Here is a 27230-nt window from a genome sequence, read left to right on the forward strand (position 1 = left end):
CATCACATGGAAAACTCTCTCGATCTCCTGAAGCCACGTCTGGGCTCCATCGGGGTCATATCTTCCCTTGAAGGTAGGAGGATGATTCCTTAAAAAAGTCTCAAGCATCCTCGTCTCAGCATTCACACCAGCATTTGCATTAGGCTGTTGCCCCACAGCTTGAGCTACGGCTTGTCGTGCAGCAGCTAACGCAGCATCATTTCTTCCAGCCATTTCTGAGATTCTACACAACAGGTAACAACAACATAATATAGTAATACAAATATTACTAAGACTCGACACGACTCTTCTAATTGGCCGGACGGACCGACCTGCTCTAATACCAATTGTAACACCCCGTTTTCCCAACATAAAAATTTCTTAACAAAAATCAGAGCAAACATCACAGAACGGGATATCACATTTCACATAAGCTAAAAACAGGTAAATAACAATTTAACTTCCAACAAAATATCTCGATCATCGCAGCGGCGTTAATTCAAAAATCATAAATTGTCTTGGCACGCAGGTGATGAGATAAAACCGCAAGTGCACGGTCTTACCGAAGTAGTATAAAAGAGTATCGTTCCGACAGGGAGTAGTTCAATTTAATTAACCTTTAGAGATGATTAGAAGAGAGAAGAGATTGTAGATTGGGGGTTTTTAAACGGTTAAAAGCAATATAATAAAAGAGCCTTGGGATCGTTGGTTTCATCTAGATAACAAGTCCTTCTTAAACCAAAACCATAAGCTTATAATGTTATGTTAGACCTAATTTCTCAAGACAGTTTCTCTTAAGTTCCTCTAGCAACCAAGCCTATTTCGCTGACTTGATTGTTATTAGTTCCCTTGAAGATCGAAACTATATGTCTCAAAGATTGCAAAGCCTATTTCTCTGACTTTGCAATCCTTGTCTGAATTCACTTGTTCGAATATCAAAGCTCCACTTTCGTTTTATGAATTGATATTTGGAATAATGGACGAACAATTATCAAACCCTCCACTTTCGTTTCCACAGTTTGATAATGGTTAATCCTTGTTAAGACGGTGAATTCAGATAAGAAACTAGGGTTACATAAGATTAAGGCTTAGGGCTTGGTTTGATTAGGATTATTTCATTTAGACTTATCCAACAATCCCAAGACAAGAAGAAGTCTACTCACTCATGTTCATCGTAGACATGGGGGAGAAGAGAGAAAGCATGAAAGTAAAAGACAGGAAAATAAAGGAAAGGAAAAGAACTTTATTTAGAAAAGCAAATGTCACTTATTGTATTCCAAGTAAAGATGATTGTTTAGTGATGGCTAGCTACTCTATTTATAGTACACAATTGACTTAAAATCTAAGCAAGTATATTCCTAGAATATTCCTCGGTAGATTGTGCGCCAAAATAGAATAGCTTGGAGTCAAAGCAAAAGCAGCAAAAGGCATCTGGAGGGTGGCACGGCCGTGCCAAGGCTAGCCCGGGCCGTGCCAAGCTTCTGACTTGTGGGAGATATATTTTGTTTCCCAATCTTCATATTTTTGTGTCCAATCTGCTCCAAATCCCTTTCTTTTGCTCCAAGACTCTCTCCATCCAATATTCTTCCCTGAAATATAATAAATTGCATTTTAAAGTAAACTATCCTAAAAAGGAAATAATACTTATATAAAATCTAATTAAAACTAAACTAAAAAGCATATTAAAATAACATATAAATGACTCATCAAACTCCCACATACTTGAATCTTTGCTTGTCCTCAAGCAAAAGGCATAAACATAGTAGCATCAACAGTTAAATCAAATGACAATTAAATTAAAGCACATGTCTCCTCAAGGGCTTAAATCCCAAATGTACACTAATCACAAACTCAAGTATTTTTTGAAATCTTTATTCTACCCAACGATCAAGTTTTAAGTGAGTGTGTGTGTGAAGTCCAACCCTTTTCTTGCTCCTGTATAAGATAGGCATTATGAGGAAACATGGTCTAATCCTAGCACTAAACTAACCAAGAAAGATTCCTTCTACAATTCATATAAGAGAGATGGGAGTATTTGAGAATCTTTGTTCTTTGCCATATGCACATTTTAAGTTCTTTATTTAAGGAACAACATTTTCACGTAGGAGGTCGGAGGGCCTACCCCCTTCCTCAATCTAGATTCAATGGTATCCCTTAAAACATCGTCTTCACGTAGGAAGTCGGAGGGCCTACCTCCTTCCCCAATCTAGTTTCAACGATGCTTTTTAAAGTTTTTTTCTCAAGATAACAATCACCTTCACGTAGGAAGTCGGAGGGCCTACCTCCTTCCCCAATCTAGATTCAGTGATGAGATCTTGGAAATTATTTGGCTTTTTGGCTTTTTATGATCTCGCTTATACTCACTTATACTACTGGCGCTTTGAGAATCTTTAAAGGTTAATGCACCACTAAGATTAAAACGTGTTTCCTTAAAATACCTATTCATACATTTACTCAAGGGAAGCAACTTTGTGTTTTTCTCATTGAAGAACTTTATTCACTTTAAAACAAGATGTGGTTATATCAAGAAGACTTAAAACACAAGAGTTTGCTTTTATGTACAAGAATCAACAAAATAAGAGGAGACAATGAAAATTTTTGTGTCACGATATTTTCAATAAAAATTAGCTACTTAAACATGCCTTTCACAATAAAACGAAACAAAAGAATAAAGTTCAAGGGAGTTTGGAAACACTACGACTAAAGACACTTTATTAGGCTCCCCCCACACTTAGGAGAAGCATTGTCCTCAATGATTCAAATGATAGAAACGAAAGAAATAAGGAAAAAGTGAGAAAGGGTGCGGAAAGCTCACAATTTGTCGAAATTTTAAACTCCGTAGGCCTTCAGGTTGGCACGGCCGTGCCAGATGTAGCACGGGCCGTGCCATCATTCTGCCAACTTTATTGAAGATGTGGTTGTGTTTCTTGGCACGGCCGTGCCAAGTCAAGCACGGGCCGTGCCACCTTTCTGGTTCTTGGAACTTTGATTTTCTTGCGTTTCTTAATCAATCTCGGACACTTACCTACAAAATAAAGGGAAATAACAGAAAACAAAGAAAGCAATTAAATTGGTGGTTGCCTCCCACGAAGCGCTCTTTTAACGTCACTAGCTTGACGAAGGTGAGGATGAAAATCCTTAAGGTGGGTCACTAAGGGTGAAATCAGCCACTACTTCATTTACTTCTCCGGTATTATAGATTTTAAGCCGTTGGCCATTAACCGTGAAGGATCCTGTTTCTTCAGAAAAGATTTCAATCGCCCCATAAGGGTAGACTGTGCGAACTTGGAAAGGACCGGACCATCGTGATCGCAGTTTACCTGGAAAGAGCTTTAGCCTAGAGTTAAAGAGCAGCACAAGGTCACCACTTTTGAAGTGCCTTTTGATGATTTTCTTGTCATGCCAGGTCTTAGTTCTCTCTTTGTAAATGCGGGCATTCTCATAAGCATCCATCCTAAGTTCTTCTAGCTCGTTTAATTGAAGTTTTCTTTTGTCACCGGCTAAATTGGGATCTAAGTTGAGGTTTCTAATTGCCCAATAGGCCTTATGCTCGAGCTCAACAGGAAGGTGACAAGATTTCCCATAGACAAGTTTAAAAGGGGTCATCCCAATGGGGGTTTTATAAGCCGTTCGATAGGCCCAAAGGGCATCGTCAAGCTTATTTGACCAATCTGTTCTAGAGGCGGAAACAGTTTTTTTAAGGATAGCTTTAATTTGTCTGTTTGAGACCTCCACTTGTCCGCTAGTTTGGGGGTGATAGGGTGTCGCAATTTTGTGCCTCACTCCAAGTTTTTGCAAAAGTTTTTCAAAATGTCTTGAAATGAAGTGAGACCCTCCATCGCTTATCACAACTCGTGGCACTCCGAATCTAGGGAAAATGACTTTCTTAAACATTTTTATAACCACCTGTGCATCATTAGTGGGGGAAGCAATGGCCTCAACCCATTTGGACACATAGTCAACGGCTACTAATATGTACTGATTCCCAAAAGAGGAAGGGAAAGGTCCCATAAAGTCAATCCCCCAAACATCAAAAATTTCCACTTCAAGGATGTTATTCAAAGGCATTTCATTTCTTTTAGTGATGCTACCGGTGCGTTGACATTTGTCACATTTAGAGATAAAGAGATGCACATATTTGAAAAGTGATGGCCACCAGAAACCAGAATGAAGAATTTTGAAAGAAGTCTTTTGTGTACTGGCGTGGCCGCCATAAGAAGAGGAGTGACAATGAGTTAGAATACTACTTACCTCGTTTTCAGGAATGCATCGCCTGAAAATCCCATCTGAGCCTCTTCTGAAGAGGTAGGGCTCGTCCCAATAGTAGTGCTTGAGATCATTGAAGAATTTCTTCTTTTGTTGGTAGTTTAACTCGGGCGGTAGTACTCCTGCTGCAAGAAAGTTAACAAAATCTGCATACCAAGGTGCGTCAGTTTGTGCCAATAAGAATAGTTGGTCATCTGGGAATGAGTCATCCAAGGGTAACTCATCCTTATTGGTCTCCCGAAGTCGGGACAAGTGGTCAGCGACAACATTTTCTACGCCCTTTTTATCTTTTATTTCAAGGTCAAATTCTTGGAGGAGCAAAATCCATCGGATCAACCTCGGTTTGGCATCTTTTTTGTTTAGCAAGTATTTTATGGCCGAGTGATCTGTATAAACAATGATTTTTGATCCCACCAAGTATTGCCGAAATTTGTCAATGGCGTAGACAACTGCTAGCAATTCTTTTTCTGTCGTGGCATAGTTTACCTGTGCCCCATCTAGGGTCTTACTGGCATAGTATATGGCATGCATCTTTTTGTCCTTTCTTTGACCTAATACTGCCCCAACCGCATAGTCGCTTGCATCACACATTATTTCAAAAGGCAAGTTCCAATCTGGTGGTTGTATGATTGGGGCGGTAATTAGTGCTTCCTTCAACCTGCAAAATGCCTGCAAACAAGAATCATCAAAGGTAAAGTCTGCATCTTTGAGAAGCAGGCTGGTTAGTGGCTTAGTGATTGATGAGAAATCTTTGATGAAACGACGGTAGAACCCTGCATGTCCTAGGAAACTTCTAATTTCTTTAACTGAGGTGGGAGGTAGCATTTTTTCAATAATTTCGATTTTTGCTTTGTCTACCTCTATACCTCTGTCGGAAACCAAGTGTCCTAGGACAATTCCTTCTCTTACCATGAAGTGACATTTCTCCCAATTTAAGACTAGGTTCACCTGTTCACATCTTTCCAAAACTTTTTCAAGGTTAGTCAAACAATCATCAAAATTAGAACCATGCACAGAAAAATCATCCATAAAGACTTCCATTATCTTTTCAACGAAGTCAGAAAAAATAGACATCATGCATCTTTGAAAAGTAGCAGGGGCATTACAGAGACCAAAAGGCATTCTTCTATAGGCAAAGGTCCCGAAGGGACATGTAAAAGTTGTCTTTTCTTGGTCATTAGGGTGAATGGGTATTTGGAAAAATCCAGAATAGCCATCTAGGTAACAAAAATGCGAATGCTTAGCTAACCTTTCTAACATTTGGTCTATAAAAGGGAGAGGGAAGTGATCTTTACGGGTTGCTTTATTAAGCTTCCTATAATCAATACACATTCTCCAACCGGTGACGGTTCTAGTGGCAATGGATTCATTTTTATCATTTTTAATAACTGTGAGACCACCCTTCTTTGGTACAACTTGCACGGGGCTAACCCATTTGGAGTCAGAAATTGGATAAATAACACCTGCATCTAGGAGTTTTAAGACTTCCTTTTTCACAACTTCTTTCATATTGGGATTTAGTCTTCTTTGGTGTTCAATGGAGGGTTTATAGTCTTCTTCAAGAAGTATCCTATGCATGCATAATGAAGGATTTATTCCTTTAATGTCATCAATGGTGTAACCTATGGCTTTAGGATATTTCTTGAGGACATAAAGCAATTTTTCAGTTTCTACTTCATCGAGACTTGCATTTACAATAACAGGATAAGTGGAGTTAGGGCCCAAGAATTCATACCTTAGATTTGATGGAAGTGTTTTGAGTTCTACTTTCGGTGCCTCCTTGGGTAGAAGTGTTGGTTCTTCTTTTACTAACTCCTCCACACTTAGACCTTTCATTGGAAGAGTTCTATCTAACAGTTCTTCATAAGCCTTTGCCTCTCCTTCTAGTTTCGTACCTGCATTGTTAACCAAGCATACTTCCAAACCATCATGTGCAGTTGATGCTAAAGAGCATTCTTTCACGCAATGGTCGATTATGTCTATCATGCAACAAGAGTCCTTAATGGAGGGACCTTTCATTAGTTTAGCAAGTTCAAATTCAACAGTTTCCTTACCTACATTGAAGGCAAGCTTACCCTTTTTTACATCAATGATAGCTCCTGCAGTGGCAAGGAAAGGTCTTCCCAAAAGAATTGGTACTTGGTTGTCTTCTTCCATTTCCATCACAACAAAATCGGCGGGGATATATACCTCTCCTACCTTAACGGGGACATCTTCTATAATTCCAGCTGGATACTTAACAGAACGGTCTGCTAGTTGTAGGGTCATCCTTGTTGATTTAAGTTCCCCTATTCCCAACCTCTCATAAAGTGATAAGGGCATTAGGCTGACACTGGCTCCTAGATCGCACATAGCTTTCTTCACAACTTCCGACCCTATGACACAAGGTATGGAAAAACTACCTGGATCTTTAAGCTTTGGTGGCAATTTATTTTGGATGATGGCACTACATTCTTCTGTATGGTTAACCGTCTCACTTTCCTCAATCTTTCTTTTTTTTGAGAGGATTTCTTTCAAAAATTTAGCATATGTGGGCATTTGGGTTAGGACCTCGGTAAATGGCACATCAATATATATCTTGTTTATCATCTCTATGAACTTTTTGAATTGCTCATCTAGCTTTGATTTGGCAAACCTTTGAGGGAAGGGGATTTTTGGTTTAAAGGGAGGTGGCGTGTTTTCCTCAACTCGTGGTTCCTCTCTTTCTGCTCTGGTTTCCCTAGATGGTGGTTCGCGGATTTCTTTCTCACTGTTATCGGTCTCGGTTCTCCTTATGGGGTCTTCGAGTGGCTTACCACTCCTAAGTGTGACAGCATTCATTTTATTGGGGTGGTTAACCTTACGAACTACCTGGGAGAGTTGAGTTTCAAAAATTTTGTTGTGAGAGGAGATAGAGTCTATCTTTGTTGTGAGAGTAGCAAGAGAGTTGTTCAAAAGTCTAGTTTGGTCCTTGAGCTCTTGGAGCTGTTCGGATTGTTTAAGAAAATAGTTTTCCATTAAAAGTTCAATGTGAGATTTTTGAACAACTCTTTGGCCATTCTAAACAAAATTTAACTGCTCAACACTACTTAGGTTGCAATCGGTGTTAGAATGACTAGATAGGCCACATGCTTCACAAGGAGGTGAGAAGGTAGGTGTGCTCATGCGATCAAGTCTTTGAGATAATGCATTCACCTTGGTAGATAAATAGTCAATGGAAGAGGTTTCATCCATACCTGCCTCTTTTTTAGAGGGCGAAGGATCGATGGTTGCTTTTCCTTCCGTCCATTGGAAGAGGTTTAGAGCCATGTTCTCAATTAACGCATAAGCTGTTGTGAAGTCTTTGTTCATTAGGGCACCACCTGCAGCTGCATCAATAGTCAATTTAGTGCTAGATGTTAGACCATTATAAAAGGTGTGGATGATTAACCATTTTTCTAGACCGTGATGGGGACAACGTCTAAGTATTTCTTTAAAACGTTCCCACACATCGAAAAGAGATTCCCCATTCTTTTGAGTAAATTGGTAAAGCTTTCCCCTAAGTTGGGAAGTTTTGGATGGGGGAAAGAAACGACAAAGGAATTCTCTCCTCAATTGGTCCCATGAGGTAATGGAACCAGGCTTCAAAGAATTGAACCAATTGCTGGCTTTATCTTTTAGAGAAAAAGGGAAGAGATGTAGCCTGACGGTTTCTTGGTTGTCTTTGCAAGTTACACTAAGTCTCCAAAAGGTTGAGATATGTAAATTTGGGTCCTCGAAAGGTGATCCAGAGAACTGGTTTTGTTGCACCAGAATTAGTAGTGCAGGTTTTATTTTGAAGTTGCTACCTTGAACTGTTGGGTAGACCATAATAGTGCATGGCTCATCCGAAGAAGGGATCGAATACTCCTTAAGAGTGCGTTCCTCAGCCATGTTATCTATTATCTTTAAGCCACCCGAATCAAGTGTAGGAAAAAGAAGAAGGGGAGAAGAGGGGAGAGAAAAGAGTTCTAATCACAAAGAAAGAATTAATTAAATTAGTTTACTCCCCGGCAGTGGCGCCAAAAACTTGATGAGATAAAACCGCAAGTGCACGGTCTTACCGAAGTAGTATAAAAGAGTATCGTTCCGACAGGGAGTAGTTCAATTTAATTAACCTTTAGAGATGATTAGAAGAGAGAAGAGATTGTAGATTGGGGGTTTTTAAACGGTTAAAAGCAATATAATAAAAGAGCCTTGGGATCGTTGGTTTCTTCTAGATAACAAGTCCTTCTTAAACCAAAACCTTAAGCTTATAATGTTATGTTAGACCTAATTTCTCAAGACAGTTTCTCTTAAGTTCCTCTACAAACCAAGCCTATTTCGCTGACTTGATTACTATTGGATTTTGGTTCCTCTAACAACCAAGCCTATTTCGCTGACTTGATTGTTATTAGTTCCCTTGAAGATCGAAACTATATGTCTCAAAGATTGCAAAGCCTATTTCGCTGACTTTGCAATCCTTGTCTGAATTCACTTGTTCGAATATCAAAGCTCCACTTTCGTTTTATGAATTGATATTTGGAATAATGGACGAACAATTATCAAACCCTCCACTTTCGTTTCCACAGTTTGATAATGGTTAATCCATGTTAAGATGGTGAATTCAGATAAGAAACTAGGGTTACATAAGATTAAGGCTTAGGGCTTGGTTTGATTAGGATTATGTCATTTAGACTTATCCAACAATCCCAAGACAAGAAGAAGTCTACTCACTCATGTTCATCGTAGACATGGGGGAGAAGAGAGAAAGCATGAAAGTAAAAGACAGGAAAATAAAGGAAAGGAAAAGAACTTTATTTAGAAAAGAAAATGTCACTTATTGTATTCCAAGTAAAGATGATTGTTTAGTGATGGCTAGCTACTCTATTTATAGTACACAATTGACTTAAAATCTAAGCAAGTATATTCCTAGAATATTCCTCAGTAGATTGTGCGCCAAAATAGAATAGCTTGGAGTCAAAGCAAAAGCAGCAAAAGGCATCTGGAGGGTGGCACGGCCGTGCCAAGGCTAGCACGGGCCGTGCCAAGCTTCTGACTTGTGGGAGATATATTTTGTTTCCCAATCTTCATATTTTTGTGTCCAATCTGCTCCAAATCCCTTTCTTTTGCTCCAAGACTCTCTCCATGCAATATTCTTCCCTGAAATATAATAAATTGCATTTTAAAGTAAACTATCCTAAAAAGGAAATAATACTAATATAAAATTATATAAAATCTAATTAAAACTAAACTAAAAAGCATATTAAAATAACATATAAATGACTCATCAGCAGGCCCCATCATAATATCTCAATTAAATTCAGTCAAACAGCATAAAACATCATAGTCAAACACGTAAAGGAAATGAAGCATGCATATCATAAACCCCATCCCGTTACGTATCAGAGCAACCTAAGACTCAGTAAGGCTAGGCCACTCACGATAGCACAACAACAACCTACACTCGATCACCTGCAAGTTACTCATACGAAGAGCAAAGTTTCGAAGCAGAAGGGGTGAGATTTTACAAAACAATAATATTAATTAATATAATTCAACAATCATAATTAACATCATAAATCTTCAACAAAGGCATCTTAAAATATCATAGCATCATAGATAATAATATATCAAGTAATCACTTCATTAAAGCATCATAAATCTCATAACATCTTAACATCATTCATCATTGACTCGACTATGCGACTATGCAACTTAGACCTTTTATATGTATGTGGTACCAATTCAGGGCATGAGCCCCCAACATTATTTTAGTATTAATATACTTTCAGGGCATGAGCCCCCATCGTTATTTTGAGCTAATGCACCATCGTGGTGAGTACAAAGCTCCAGGGCATGAGCCCCCAACAAATGTATGCTAATGCATTGACTCGATCTCTTAAAACATCTTAATCATCATCTCATATATATCCAATAATTTGGAGGTTCATCATCATCTTAATCATCTTATATCGACTCATGCAATTTGGTTGAATAACAATAGCAGCATAGGCAGATTACAACAACAATCATGATAATTATACCAATTCAATTCATCAACATCTTATGTATACAATTAATCTTCAAGTAATGCATAAACATTATAATACATCATAATCAACACAAACATCTCATATCAGCTTCACAGATTGCAGTTAACTTCTTATATAGGTCTCATTACCACCTAAGGGTCCATCCCTAATCAATTCAAGCAACACAGATCACAACATTCTCATTTGCACTCAGTTCTGGAAGTGCTCGCGAGGTGAGAGCATCTGCTCGCCATGGCGAGTACAAACCAGAATCCCAACTAAAGTTGTTCTAAGCTAAACCAGGTTCAATCTCATTATAAGTTATCATTTAATCTTTAATAAACATCTTTAAGCACTCAAAAGCATCTAAGGTTCAACTCAAAAGTCAAAAATACAGAATTCAACATGCTCTCTGGTCATGCTTGCTATGGCGAGTAAGGTTGTTCGCTGTGGCGAGCTACGACTTGTAACTCGCGAGGCGAAGGGAAATGGCTCGCGTGGCGAGCGATGAACTTCATCCGTCGCGAGGCGAGGATCATCGTTCGCGAGGGTGAGCGATGAATATAGGCTCGGGCAGAATGCTGTTTTTCACAAAAATCCAACATCTCACATGGTTTAAATCCTAATTTCGAGTCCAGAATTCATCCTATTCATAATCTAAAGTCAAAGGACGTTTTAAGTATCAATCTAACAACCTAACATCATTGGATCATCAAATCACCTATTAACCCTAATTTCATAAACTTTTTAATTCAATCCTAACTTGTTAATTTGATCATCAGAATTACATAAATTAATACTACTGAATCATTAGTCTCACCCTTACCTTAGTTTGAAGAAATCGCAGCTCTCTCCCTTGTCTTCTCCCTTCTATGGCTTTTTCTCCATTTTCTCCTAAAACATTCGTACGTACCAAGTGTTTCTAAAAACTAGTATTTTCTCTTTTTATATCTCCTCCTAAAAATCTTATCTTATCTCACTTTCTCCCCCAAAACTCTCTAAAATCTCAAAACAGCCCCTAACTAAATATTTTATTTTATTTTCAAATCTTATTTTATTAAACAACAAAATAAGTCTGATAACCTCATAAAAATCGTCACATCACATAACTCATCTAAAATCATCCAAATCATCTAAATCGTCATAAATCATCATCAATCACACATATATTATATAAATATAATATAACTCGTCTAGACACGATTAAATAATTAATTAATAAAAAGTGGGTGTTACACCTGAAGATTCTCTTAACAACAGTTAAATGAGATTCTCTAGGATCTGACTGGAATCTTGCACACAAGCATACACTAAATAAAATATCTAGCAGATGCAGTGAGGTATAACAAAGAACCAATCATACCTCTATACAGCTTATGATCTACCTTTGTTCCAGTATCTTCTTTGCTTAAGGTGCAGGTTGAATGCATTGTAGTGTTCATTACTTTACCATTTTCCAGCTTGAACTTCTTCAGAAGCTCGTTTGTATACTTTGTTTGATGAACATATACTCCATCCTTGCTTTGATGGATTTGAATTCCACGGAAGAACTTCAACTCTCCCATCAAGCTCATTTGAAATTCATCATGCATAAACTTAGAGAATTCCTTGCAAAGAGATGGATTGGTAGAACCAAATATTATATCATCAACATATATCTGCACAACAAGAATGTCTTTCTCAATAGTCCTTCTGAAGAGTGTTGTGTCAACTTGACCTCTTTTAAAATCATTTTTAATTAAGAAATTACTTGGTCTATCATACCAAGCTATGGGACCTTGTTTCAAGCCATATAGTGATTTCTTTAGTTTATAAACATGGCCAGGAGGCTTAATATCCTCAAAACCAGGAGGTTGCTTGACAAATGTAACACCCCGTTTTCCCAACTTAAAAATTTCAAACATATAATTAGAGTAAATCATCGTATAAACGGAATATCACACTTCTTAAACCATAAAAGAGATAATTAACTAATTATCCTCATCAACATAATAGCAGCGAAATTAAATTCAACTTCATTAATAGTCTTGGCACGCAGGACTCATAGGAATCATCTCATCAGTTCAGTTAAACAACATAATCATAGCATATACGCAAAGGAAAGAGAAATAGCCACTAAAGATCCCCTCCCGTTACGTATCAGAGCAACCTAAGACTCAGTGAGGAATAAATCACTCACGACAGCAACACCAGCAACCTACTCTTGATCACCTGCAAGTTACTCAGACGAAGAGCAACTCTTCCAAGCAGAAGGAGTGAGATTTCACAAAACAATAACATTAAGCATATAATTCAACAATTATATTTAACAACATAAGAACATATTCTTATTCATCATAGATAATAATCTATCATAAATCACTTCGTTAACAATTCATATAAGTAACCACAACTTCACAACTTATCATCTTAGACCTCTTATATGCATGTAGTACCAATAGAGGGCATCAAGCCCCCATCGCTATTTGAGTATTAATATACTTCCAGGGCATCAAGCTCCCATCGCTATTTGAGCTAAAGCTCCATCGTGTTGAGTACAAAGCTCCAGGGCATCAAGTCCCCAACAATGAAATGCTAATGCATGGACCCGACCTCTTAAACATCTTAATTCGACAACCTCTTATATAATCCAATAATTTGGAACATCATCATCTTCATCAACTTAGACCAACTCATGCAGCTTAATTAAATAACAATAGCAACATAGGCAGTATACAAAACAACATGACATAATAATATCAAATGCATGTCAATAACATCTTAAATATTTGATTATACTTCAAGTAATGCACATAACATTATATCACATCATAATCAACATCAACACATCATAAAGAGCTTCACAGATTATAATTAACATCATCATTAAGTCTCAATACTACCCCAAGGTTCAACTCTCAACAACTCGTGCAACAAAGGTCGCAAACACCTAACAAGGTACTCTGTTTCTGGGTCACTCGCGAGGCGAGAGCCTCTACTCGCCGTGGCGAGTTCAGGTCAGATTTCCAAAAGTTCATTCTACAATCTGTCAGGTTCAATCTCATCCTACATTCCTTCCTAATCATTAATAAACATGTTCAGGCACTCAAAAGCATCTAAGGATCAACTCAAAAGTCAAAATCACGAAATCTTGCATGCTCTCTGGTCAAGCTCGCTAGGCGAGTTCATCTGCTCGCTATGGCGAGCTGCGACGTGCAACTCGCGAGGCGGGTAAGGTTTGCTCGCGAGGTGAGCGATGAAGTTCGTCACTCGCCGTGGTGAGGATCATGGCTCGGGATGTAACACCCCGTTTTCCCAATATACAAATTTCTTAAACATTTATCAGAGTAAAAACCATAAACGGGATATCACATAGAAACGTAATCCAAAAACAGTTAAATAATAATTTAACTTCCACATAATATCTTAACATAGCAGCGGAGTATTAGTTCAGAAATCATAAATCAGTTTGGCACGCAGGCCCCAACAAGTATCTCAAAAGAGTTTATCAAAGCATAAATTATCATGGCAGTTCGCGTAAAAGAATGAAGCATGTTATAGCATTAACCCCATCCCGTTACGTATCAGAGCGACCTAGACGACACAGTGAGGCAAGGCCACTCACAGAAGCAACTGCACACTAAGCACGATCACCTGCAAGTTACCCATACGAAGGGCAACATTTTCAAGCAGAAGGGGTGAGATTTCATAATAAAATAACATTAATCAATGTAATTGCGAATCATAAATTAACATCATAATCATTCCATTATTAACTTTGCATAAATGCTAAACAGTTATCACGTAATCATATATCCAATCATTATAAACAACATAACATAATCAATGAACACTTATCACGTAATCACATATCCATTCATCATCAACAAGGCATCTTAATCATGACAATGTGACAATGCTCCTAGACTCCTTATATGCATGTGGTACCAATCGTCATCATAAGTATTAATATACTTTAATCGTGCGGAGGACAAAGCTCCTATAAAACGTGCGGAGGACAAAGCTCCTAATTTTCGTGGTGAGGACAAAGCTCAATGATATGCTATGCATGGACACATATGAACAAAACAACGTAATCGACTTATCAACATGCATCCAATAATTTGGAGCTAAACTTCATCATATACTTATGCACTTAGTTAAACAACGGAAGCAGCATAAACAAGTCACATATCAAAATGATATCATTATATCAATAGCACATAAATTGCATTATTATCACATCTTCTCATTTTGCATGAATATACAATACAATAGTTCTTAACCAATTAATATTGATATAACTTAAACAACTCTACAGTCTGCATTAAACAACATCACTAGGTCTCATTACCAGTTAGGGGTTCACTCTTGATCAACAAGTGCGACACAGATCGCACAAACACATAATCAAGTTCATCCTGGTTGTACTCGCGAGGCGAGAGCGCTTACTCGCCATGGCGAGTACCACTCAACTCCCAAACTAAGGTCGTTCTGGGTTCCCTCTGATCCTACATTCATTCCTAATCAATACTAGGTATGTTCAGGTACTCAAGGGTATACAAGGTTCAACTAAAAAGGTCGAAACACGAAACATGACATGCTCTCTGCCTGAGCTCGCGAGGCGAGAAAGGGTTGCTCGCCATGGCGAGTTGGACCAAACAACTCGCGAGGCGAAGGAAAGGGGCTCGCGTGGCGAGCGATGAAGTTCATCACTCGCGAGGCGAGGATCATCACTCGCCGTGGCGAGCGATGAACAGAAGCACGGGCAGACTAGGGTTTTTCTCAAAAATCCATCACACAACATGGTTCAAAGCCTAATTTTGATTCCAGAATTCATCCTAAACATATTCTAAGGTTAAAGGACGGTTTCTACATCAATCTAAACAAGTTTTACCGTTTGATCATCAATTTTTAGGGTTTTAACCTAATTCCAAAACTTTTCTAAATCAATCCTAACTTTGTCAATTAATCATCAGAATTACAACAATCAATGCTATTGAATTACTAGTCTCACCCTTACCTTGAATGAAGAAAATCGCAGCACTCTACCTTGATTCCTCTAGACTTGGCTTTTCTCCCTTCTTCCAAAAGTTTTCACGTACAATGAGTTTCTAAAATATTAGGTCTTCTCCTATTTATATCTTTTTCTAATTACTTATCTTATCTCACTTTCTCCCCCAAAACTATCTAAAATATCAAAACAGCCCTCAACTAAATATTTTATATTATTTTCAAATCTTTATTTTATTTAACAATAAAATAAATTCTCTAATCTTATCAAATCCTCCAAAACTCATAACTTATCACGTCATCAATCAAATCATCAAAATTCATCAAAACATATCAAAATCATGTATATATTATATAATTATAATATAATTGCCTAAACTCGATTAAATAACGATTAAACGAAAGTGGGCGTTACACGGGAGGCGATCGATGAATGTCGCTACAGGCATAAGTGCAGTTTTTCATGAATTTCATCAATTCTCATGGTTTTAAGCCTAACTTTGATTCCACCGTTTAATCAATAATTCTACCAATTTGACCTAGTTTCCAATTCCTCTAAAATTCATCCTACATCGTGTTAAACCTAACCATTGAATCACAGACTTAATAGAATTGGAAAGTTAGTCTCACCCTTACCTTATAGGATGAAAATCGCAGCCCCTCTAGGTCTTCTCCCTTCTCTTGGCTTTTTCTCCCTTTTCTCCCTTTTCTCCAAAACTGATCGTACGTTATGTTTTTCCCCAAACTCGGTTTCCCTATTTATATCTCCTCCATCTATCTTATCTTATTTCTCTTTCTCCCCCAAAACTCTCTAAAATCTCAAAACAACCCCTAAACTCAATATTTATTTTATTTTGTAATCTTATTTTATTAAACAATAAAATAAGTCACAATTGCTCATAAATCACATAAAATCACCTCAATCATATAAATCACACATATATTATATAAATATAATATAAACTCATCTTAATAACTTCTAGACTCAATTAAATAATTAAATAATTAAATAATTCGAAACGGGCGTTACAACAAACAGTTCTTCTTCAATGACTCCATTAAGAAATGCACTCTTGACATCCATTTGATATAATATTATGTTATGATTACCTACATAGGATAGAAGTAACCTGATTGCTTCCAATCTTGCAACTGGAGCAAATGTTTTACTGTAGTCAATGCCTTCTTGTTGATTGTAACCTTGTGCAACAAGTATAGCTTTGTTTCTCACTACTTCACCTTGTTCATTCAACTTGTTTCTGAATACCCATTTTGTTCCAATGATGTTCTTCTGGTGAGGTTTGGGTACCAGATCTCACACATCATTTCTTTGAAACTGATTGAGCTCTTCTTGCATAGCTAATATCCATCCATCACTGATAATAATCCTATCATAGACTCTTCTTGTTTAAAGTATGATCTTGTTCTTCTAAGACTATCTTTGTTTCCAATGATCTGATACTCAGGATGTGAAGACTTGTACTTAAATGTATTCTTGGATTGAATTGCTAGCTGAGAGCCATCTTGAGCTTCATCAGAAGCATTTTGATTTTGTGCTTCTAAGGTTGGTTCAGCTTCTGAAGTGGGTTGAGCTTCGGGACTATCTTCAGATTCAGCTTTCTGATCAGGTTCTGAATTGTCTTCAGCGACCTGTATATCTGTAAAACTTTCATCTTGATCTGGAGTTTCACTTCCAGGCTTTGTCATCAAATTTAACGTGCATTGATTCTTCAACACAGAGTGTCCCTGAATTATACACTCTGTATGCCTTTGACCTTTCATAGTGACCTAAAAATATTCGTCTTTGGGCCTTGGCATCAAATTTCTTTAGGTAGATATTCTTATTTAGAATGTAACAGGTACATCCAAATTGATGAATGTAAGATGTAACACCCCGTTTTCCAAATGTAAAAATTTCTAAACATATATCAGAGTAAAAACCATAAACGGGATATCACATAGAAACGTAATCCAAAAACAGTTAAATAATAATTTAACTTTCACATAATATCTTAACATAGCAGCGGAATATTAGTTCGGAAATCATAAATCATTTTTGGCACACAGGCCCCAACAAAATGTTCCAACAATCATATTAATAACATAAATGTCACGTAAGGCAATGAAGCATGCATATAACCCCATCCCGTTACGTATCAGAGCGACCTAGACGACACAGTGAGGCAAGGTGTAACACCCCGTTTTCCCAATATACAAATTTCATAAACAATTATCAGAGTAAAAACCATAAACGGGATATCACATAGAAACGTAATCCATAAACAGTTAAATAATAATTTAACCTTCACAATATCTTTAACATAGCAGCGGAATATTTAATTCAAAAATCATAAATCAGTTTGGCACGTAGGCCCCATCAAAAATAGTTCATAATCCATAACATAATAAAAATAACATATTATCCACGTAAGAGAATGAAGCATGTTATAGCATATAACCCCATCCCGTTACGTATCAGAGCGACCTAGACGACACAGTGAAGGCAAGGCCACTCACGACGGCAACTGCACACTAAGCACGATCACCTGCAAGTTACCCATACGAAGGGCAACATTTTCAAGCAGAAGGGGTGAGATTTCATAATACAATAACATTAATCAATGTAATTGAGAATCATAAATTAACAACATAATCATTCCATTATTAACTTTGCATAATTGCTAAACAGTTATCACGTAATCGTTTGTTCAATAATTAGGAATATCATAACATATCAAATAACACTTATCACGTAATCACATATTCAATCATTATCAACAAGGCATCTTAATCATGACAATGTGACAATGCTCTTAGACTCCTTATATGCATGTGGTACCAATCGTCATCATAAGTATTAATATACTTTAATCGTGCGGAGGACAAAGCTCCTATAAAACGTGCGGAGGACAAAGCTCCTAATATTCGTGGTGAGGACTAAGCTCAATGATATGCTATGCATGGACACTTATGAACAGAACACGTAATCATCGTAATCAACATGCATCCAATAATTTGGAGCTAAACATTATCATATACATATGCACTTAGTTAAATAACAGAAGCAGCATAAACAAGTCACACAGCAAGATGATATCATTATATCAATAGCACATAAATTGCATTATTATCAAACCTTCATATTTTGCATGAATATACAATACATTAGTTCATACTCAATTAATATCAATATAGTCTTAAACAACTCTACAGGCTGCAGTAAACATCATCACTAGGTCTCAATGCCAATTAGGGGTTCACTCTTGATCAACACATGCGACACAGATCGCACAAACACTCAAGCAACTACCTTCTGGTTGTACTCGCGAGGCGAGAGTACTTACTCGCCATGGCGAGTAACACTAATCTCCCAAACTGATGTTGTTCTGGGTTCAATCCTGTCCTAAAATCATCCCTAATCAATACTAGGTATGTTCAGGTACTCAAAGGCACTCAAGGTCCAACTAAAAAGGTCGAAACACGAAATATGACATGCACTCTGCCTAAGCTCGCGAGGCGAGGAAAGGTTGCTCGCCATGGCGAGTTGCACCAGACAACTCGCGAGGCGAAGGGGGAAGGCTCGCGTGGCGAGCGATGAATCTTCATCACTCGCGAGGCGAGGATCATAGCTCGCCGTGGCGAGCGATGAATGTCGCTACGGCCAGGCTTCCTAAAAACACAAAAATCCGACGTTTCACATGGTTCTAAGCTTGGTTTTGATTCCAGAATTCATCCTAAACATATTCTAAGGTTACAGGACAATTCTTACATCAATCTAAACAAGTTTTACCGTTTATTCTCAATTCTTAGGGTTTTGACCTAATTCCAAAACTTCTCTAAATCAATCCTAACTATGTCAACTAATCATCAGAATTACAGAGGTTAATGCTACTGAGTTATTAGTCCCACCCTTACCTGGTTATGAAGAAAAATCGCAGCCCTCTTGGTCTCTTGCTCCTCTCAAAGCTTTTTCTCCCTTTTCCAAAAGTTTTCACGTACAATCCGTTTTTCTAACAATTAGGTCTTCTCTATTTATATCTCTTCCTAATTACTTATCTTATCTCAATTTCTCCCCCAAAACTATCTAAAATATCAAAACAACCCTCAACTAAATATTTTATATTATTTTCAAATCTTTATTCTATTTATCAATAAAATAAATCTCATATCATAATCAAATCCTCCAAAACTCATAACTTATCACGTCATCAATCATATCATCAAAACATATCAAAATCATGCATATATTATATAATTATAATATAATTGCCTAAACTCGATTAAATAACTATTAAACGAAAGTGGGCGTTACACAAGGCCACTCACGACGGCAAACTACACACTAAACATGATCACCTGCAAGTTACCCATACGAAGGGCAACATTTTCAAGCAGAAGGGGTGAGATTTCATAACAAAATAACATTAATCAATGTAATTGCGAATCATAAGTTAACATCATAATCATTTCTTTAACATCCTTGCATAATTGCTAAACAGTTATCACGTAATCATATATTCAATTATCATGAACGACATAACATATTTGATAAACACTTATCACGTAATCACATATTCAATCATTATCAACAAGGCATCTTAATCAGGACAATGCGACAATGCTCTTAGACTCCTTATATGCATGTGGTACCAATCGTCATCATAAGTGTTAATATACTTTAATCGTGCGGAGGACAAAGCTCCTAATAATCGTGGTGAGGACTAAGCTCAATGAGATGCTATGCATGGACTCTTATGAACAAAACATCGTAATCAACATATCAACATGCATCCAATAATTTGGAGCTAAACTTCATTATTTCATCATACTCATATACAATATGCACTTAGTTAAATAACGGAAGCAGCATAAACAAGTCACATAACAGGATGATATCATTATATCAATAGCACATCAATTGCATCATAATCAAACTTTCATATCTTGCATAATTATACAATACATTAGTTCATGTTCAATTGATATCAACATATCTTAAACAACTCTACAGACTGCATTTAACATCATCATTAAGTCTCATTACCAATTAGGGGTTCACTCTTGATCAACACGTGCGACACAGATCGCACTAACACTCAAGCAACTTTATTCTAGTTGTGCTCGCGAGGCGAGAGTTCTTACTCGCCATGGCGAGTACCACTCAACTCCCAAACCAGTGTTGTTCTGGGTTCAATCTGATCCTACATTCATTCCTAATCAATACTAGGTATGTTCAGGCACTCAAGGTCCAACTAAAAAGGTCGAAACACAAAATCTAACATGCTCTCTGCCTTAGCTCGCTATGGCGAGTAAGTTTGCTCGCTATGGCGAGCGGTACCCAAGGAACTCGCGAGGCGAAGGGAAAGGGCTCGCGTGGCGAGCGATGAAGTTCATCACTCGCGAGGCGAGGATCATCCCTCGCCAAGGCGAGCGATGAACATAGGCTCGGGCAGAATACGGGTTTTCTAAAAAATCCATCAACTAACATGGTTCAAAGCCTAATTTTGATTCCATAATCCATCCTAAACATATTCTAAGGTTAAAGGACGGTTTCTACATCAATCTAATCAAGTTTTACCGTTTGATCATCAATTTTAGGGTTTTGACCTAATTCCAAAACTTTTCTAAATCAATCCTAACTTTGTCAATTAATCATCAGAATTACAACAACTAACATTATTGAATTATTAGTCTCACCCTTATCTTGTATGAAGAAAATCGCAGCACTCCTAGTGATTCTCTCTTCTCTTGGCTTTTTCTCCCTTTTCTCCAAAAACGTACGTACAACAATGTTTTTCTAAAACTAGGTCTAACCTTTATATACCTCCTCTTAATTACTTATCTTATCTCACTTTCTCCCCCAAAACTATCTAAAATATCAAAACAGCCCTCAACTAAATATTTTATATTATTTTCAAATCTGTATTTTATTTAACAATAAAATAAATCCCTTAATCTTATCAAATCTTCCAAAACTCATAACTTATCACAATATCAACTAAACCATCAACATAAACGTAAATCATTCAAATCATACCATAATCATGCATATATTATATAAATATAATATAATCGCCTAAACTCGATTAAATAAACAATTAACGAAAGTGGGCATTACATAAGAGATATTGGGTGTTCTTCCCTTAAAGAGTTCATATGTTGTTTTCTCCAAGATAGGTCTGATATATATTCTATTTTGGACATAACATGATGTATTTACTACTTCTGCCCATAAATGTTTAGCCAAAATGTTTTCATGAATCATGGTTCTAGCCATTTCTTGTAAAGTTCTATTCTTTCTCAATACAACTCCATTTTGTTGTGGAGTTATAGGAGAAGAGAATTCATGGAAAATTCCATGTTTTTCACAAAAAAGTTCAAATGGCTCATTTTCAAATTCACCACCATGATCACATCTGACTTTTAAAATTTTCATTTCTTTTTCAGACTGTATTTGAGTGCAGAAGCTACTAAATACATCATATGCATTTTCCTTACTTCTTAGGAATTTTACCAAAGTCTATCTGCTATAATCATCAACTATGACCAAATCATATTTACTTCCATATAAGGATGCAATGTTAACTGGTCACAATAAATCACTATGAATAATTCTAAGGGTCTGGAGGTTGAGACAATGTCTTTTGTTTTAAAAGATGATTTCACAATCTTCCCTTTCTGGCATGCACCACAAAGTGCATCAATGTCAGGTAGGCCTTTGCCAGTTGTAACTTACTAAACTTAGAGATTTATCTCCAGTTAGCATGTCCCAACCTTTTGTGCCAAATTCATTTCTTATCATTTGTAACAGCCCGATTTTTGCTAGATTTATTTGTGCTTATGTGCGATTGATTATCATTGGGTGCATTTTCATGGATTTTCGTGCTAGAGGGGTAAATTAGTAATTTTGGTGACGATTATTTTTAGTGGATTAGTGAGAACCATTATTTTACTAAGTTACTAGTGTAATAATTATAGTGTAGTAACATTTTAAAATTGTGTGTGAGTGGGTTGAACCCACTAAGGCATTACGGTTAAGCCCATTAGAGGAATAGCCTATATAAGCCTTGTCTTAAGAGAAAATATCATTCATTTTTCATTACATAAGATATTTTGAGAGAGGTAGAGAGACTAAGTGCAAGAGAAGAGGAAAAAGGGTTAGAGAAGAAGCTTGAAGATTTAAGAAGTGGTAGAGATCCTAGGAGCTAAAGTGAAGCTTGGGCTAGGAATTTGTGCTAATTAAGGTAAGGGGGTTAGAATTCAATCATAATCATTTAGTGTAATTTTTCAATTGTTGTATGATTAAGTGCTTAATTGAGTAAGTGATTAATTGTTCATAGTTGTTAAAATTAATGCTCTAATTATGATGCTATGTTTGAATGCATGAAATTGGTGATAATTGAATTGTTGTTGGTGAAATTTCATGTTCAAAGGATATGAAAGTGATATATGTTGAATTGGGTTCTAAATGTCAAATTGTGCTATGTTGTTGTTGAATTATGATGAGAATCATGTTTAATTGATGTTGTTGTTGCTAAGTGATATTGTTGTTGATGATTCATGGCTTGGGTGTTCATAAATCATGATTTGATGATGAGAAATGAGTTGTTGTTGTTGGTTTTGTAAAATGGGTTGAATTGGTGAATTATGTCCAAATGTCATTTGTTTTCATGTTTGTTGTGTTCTTGTGAACCTTTTTAGTTGTATTGACCTATAAACAAACTCTGGAAACACATTTGGGCATTTGTTGTGTTGGATATGATGTTCATCATAATATTATTGTACTCCATCTCTACTTGAAAAGTGAAAATTCATGTATTGATATCGAATGATGGTGAAATGTTGGTGAGTGCATATATGACATGTGGTGATGGATTGTTGGTGAATGCATATATGCTAAGTGTTTGGAGAGATTGTGGTGAAATGATTATGTGAACATATGTACTGTTGTTGAGTTATATGTTTATACATACATGACTGATGGTGACGTATTTTATATCCAATGTAGTGAATGGTTTGTGTGAACATATGAATTGTTGTCGAGTCATATGTTCATGCATTCATGACTGATGGTGACGGATTTTATATCCAATTGAGGTGATTATGATGTTCTGTTGGCATCATGTGGTGACGGCCTAGACGTTGGTGACAACGGTACCGCATGAATTTATGTGTCGTGTTTAGGGACATATCATATTGTTGCATGAGTCCTAAATGTGAAATAATTGACATACTTTTGGATGTGGGTGATTTGTTGTGATATGTGGAGACAAGGAGAAGTCTACTCACTCATGTTCATCGTAGACATGGGGGAGAAGAGAGAAAGCATAAAGGTAAATGACAGGAAAATAAAGGAAAAGAAAAGAACTTTAATTAGAAAAGCAATTGTCACTTATTGAATTCCAAGTAAAGATGAATATTTGTGATGGATGGCTACTCTATTTATAGTATACATTTGACCTAAAATCTAAGCAATTATATTCGGGCTAAAAATAGAGTAGCTTAAAATTTAAGAAAAAGCAGCAAAAGTGACTCCGGAGGGTGGCACGGCCGTGCCAATGATGGCACGGGCCATGCCAAGCTTCTGACTTGAGGGAGACGTATTTTTGTCTCCAAAACTTCGTATTTTCGTATTCAATATGCTCCAAGTCCCTTTCTTTTGCTCCAAGACTCAATCCATCCAATATTCATTCCTGAAATAAAATAAAATGCAATTTGTAGTAAACTATCCTAAAAAGGAAATAATACTAATATAAAATAAAATAAAATCTAATTAAAACTAAACTAAAAAGCATATAAAAGTAAGCAATAAATGACTCATCAAACTCCCCCATACTTGAATCTTTGCTTGTCCTCAAGCAAAAGGCATAAACATGGTAGCATAAAATAACATTATCATATGACAATTACATTGAAGCAGATGTCTCCTCAAAGGCTTTTATTTCAAAGAGTACACTAATCACAAACTCAAGCATTTCTTATAATCCTTTTTCAACCCAACAATCAAGTCTTAAGTAAGTGTGTGTGTGTAGTCCAACCCTTTTCTTGCTCCTGTATAAGATAGATATAATGGTGCCCCTTAAAAACATCACCTTCACGTAGGAAGTCGGAGCGCCTACCCCCTTCCTCAATCTAGATTCAATGATGTCTTTTAAAGTTTCTTTTCTAACATAACATTATCTTCACGTAGGAAGTCGGAGGGTCTACCTCCTTCCCCAATCTAGATTCAATAATGAAACCTTGAAATAAATTTTAAGCTTGGCTTTTTATAAACTCCTTTATGCTAACTTATATTATTTTTACTTTGAGAATTTTTAAAGGTTAACGTACCACTAAAATTAGAACGCATTTCCTTAAAATATCTATTCATACATTTACTCAAGGGAAGCAACTTGTGTATTTTTTATTCCCTTTAAAACAAGATGTGGGTATATAAGGAGAACTTAAAAAACAAGAGTTTACTTTCATGTACAAGAAACGACCAATAAGAGGAGACAATAAAAATTTATGTCATGATTTTTCAATAAAAACAAGCTACTTAATCATGCCTTTCACAATAAAACAAAACAAAAAGAATAAAGTTCAAGGGAGTTTGGAAACACTACGACTAAAGACACTTTATTAGGCTCCCCCCACACTTAGGAGAAGCATTGTCCTCAATGATTCAAGATAGAAGAAAAAGAAGGAGGAGAAGAACGAGATAGAGATTGAAGAGATAAGGTGAAAAAGAGGAAGAGGAAAGCTCACATTTTTATTGAGGTCCATAGGGAGGACCTTGGAGGTTGAAGTGTTGCATCATGTTCCGAAGCATTTGGTTATTTTCTTCGGATATGCGGTCGCCCCGTAAGACATCATTTCTTAGCCCGGATAATTCAACACCTTGCCTTTGTTGCTCGGTGCTTATCCTTTGTACCTCTGTTTGTATCCATGCCCATCTTTCATTGTTTGCATTATGGCCATGGGGCTCCTCTTCATGGTGCATGTTTGCACCGTCTTCTTCACCTTGATTATGCTCTTCATGTACCTCTAATCCATCACCAACATAAAACAAATTTTCTTCCACCTCGGTGTTAGTCCGAGATGGGTTAGGAAGCAGAAACAAAAGAGGTATACGAAGTTGAAGTGCATAAGTCATGGGTGGATGAAGCTTAATGAAATTCATAGATACAAGGGTTTCAATATTAAGCCTATTGTTGCCCTCAATCAGATTTATTCCTTCGGCTTCGCTCACTCCAGACTTCCTAGCGATGAAGCCTATGATACCACCGACTACTATTAAGCCTATAGTATCAGGTCTAGAACCTATGGAGGAAAGGTAATCAAGTAGGTAGAAGCAAGTATTAACGGGATTGTTACTAAGCATTGCCCAAAGCATAAAAAGTTCATCCGTCCTAGTTGTTCCTACCTCTTTTCTACCCCAGATGGTACAAGCCATGACTCTTTGGAGGTATCTAAGCACTAGGTTGTGAATGTTACTAGCCTTATTGTTGCGAGGATTATATTGCCTTAACCCGGTAATGCGTTTCCAAAAGAGAGCGGGGTCAGTCTTCCGACTTTAGATTTGGATTCCAAGAGTCATGGATAAACCCCGCATTTGCGAAGTCCATCTCCAAACAAAAATTTTCAAGAGACATCTCGTAATCCATATTCAAAAGTCGGAAGGAGACTCTATGGTCGGGGTTATCAAAGTTCACTTTATCCTTCGTAAATTCAATAGAACTTAAGAATTCATAAGTGAAATTTTCAAAACCTTTCATAGGTCTAAGCATATCAACCTATCCTAAATTTCCTAGTAAGCTAAACACATTATCCCTTAGTCCTAGCACACTCAAAGTATAAGAATCGGGATATCGACAATGGTGCAAAGGTTTAGAGATAAGAGTCTTATACCTGTCCCTTTGCTTGGTGTCCTTGAAGATTATGCCATGATTCTTGGCTTGCGTTTTCTTCTTTGATTGTGGTCCTCTGGAAGAGCTTGCTCCACCTTTCCTAGATGCCATCATCCTTAACCTTGGTTTGACCTTTTGTGATGGTGGTAAATGTAACGCCCTCTCTAATTATTTGATTATTTTTAATGAGTTTAGAATATACTTATATGATTTGTATGATTTATATGATTTATTTTGATGAGTGATATTTTGTTATGATATATGTTGGTATTTATTAGTATAATATATATGCTATTTGATTTAGAAATATATATATATATGTTATTTGATTTAGAAATATATATATATATATATATATATATATATGTTATTTGGTTTAGAAATATAAATGTTATTTGTTATAGAAATACATATGATTTGTTGCAGAAATAAATATGATTTGTTATAGAAATAAATGTGATTTGTTGTAGAAGTATATATAATTTGTTGTAGAAATACACATGATTTTTTGTAGAAATATATGTTAATTTATGTAGAGATATATGTTATTTTGTGTAGAAATATATGTTATCTGATCTAGAAATATATTTCTTATTTGGTGTAGAAATATATATATGTTATAGAAATATATTTGTTATAGAGATATAATTATTATTTGTTGTATAAATATTATATATATATATATATATATATATTAGAATAGAATATTGAGATTTTGGTAGGCAATCTAATATATTTCTGTATTGAATAATATATTTTTGTACTTAATATAATATATTTTGGTACTCAATTGATATATTTAATTACTAGATCTAATAGGTGCATTACTTGTTTCCAAAGTTTCTCACTTATTAGTTGTAAACTATCTCTATAAATAGAGAACTCACACAGTGCATTCTACACACCGAAATTCACAGTTGATGCTTCTTGTGCTTTTCTTCTCTTCTCCCTCTTTTGACTTGTGTTGACAAGTCTTTCTTCTTTTTCTACTCCTTTCTGTCCCTTCGGAATTAAAAGTGTTCTTAAGACCATAATCCCTCTTCGGTTTAATATCCTTTTAGAGAAGAGAAAGCAGTAGAGTCCTTCGTCGATC

The 27230-nt window shown here is 36.4% G+C and overlaps 1 non-coding gene across 1 annotated transcript; it reads left to right on the plus strand.

Annotated features, from left to right (window-relative positions):
- Window positions 1-7663: 7663 nt before the first annotated feature.
- LOC120577251 (small nucleolar RNA R71) lies at window positions 7664-7770 on the plus strand. Its single transcript, XR_005643325.1, has one exon. It is a non-coding gene; the product is annotated as a small nucleolar RNA R71 (small nucleolar RNA).
- The last annotated feature ends 19460 nt before the right edge of the window (window positions 7771-27230 follow it).

Source organism: Medicago truncatula, chromosome 7, assembly GCF_003473485.1.
Source record: "Medicago truncatula cultivar Jemalong A17 chromosome 7, MtrunA17r5.0-ANR, whole genome shotgun sequence".
Taxonomy (NCBI): Eukaryota; Viridiplantae; Streptophyta; class Magnoliopsida; order Fabales; family Fabaceae; genus Medicago; species Medicago truncatula.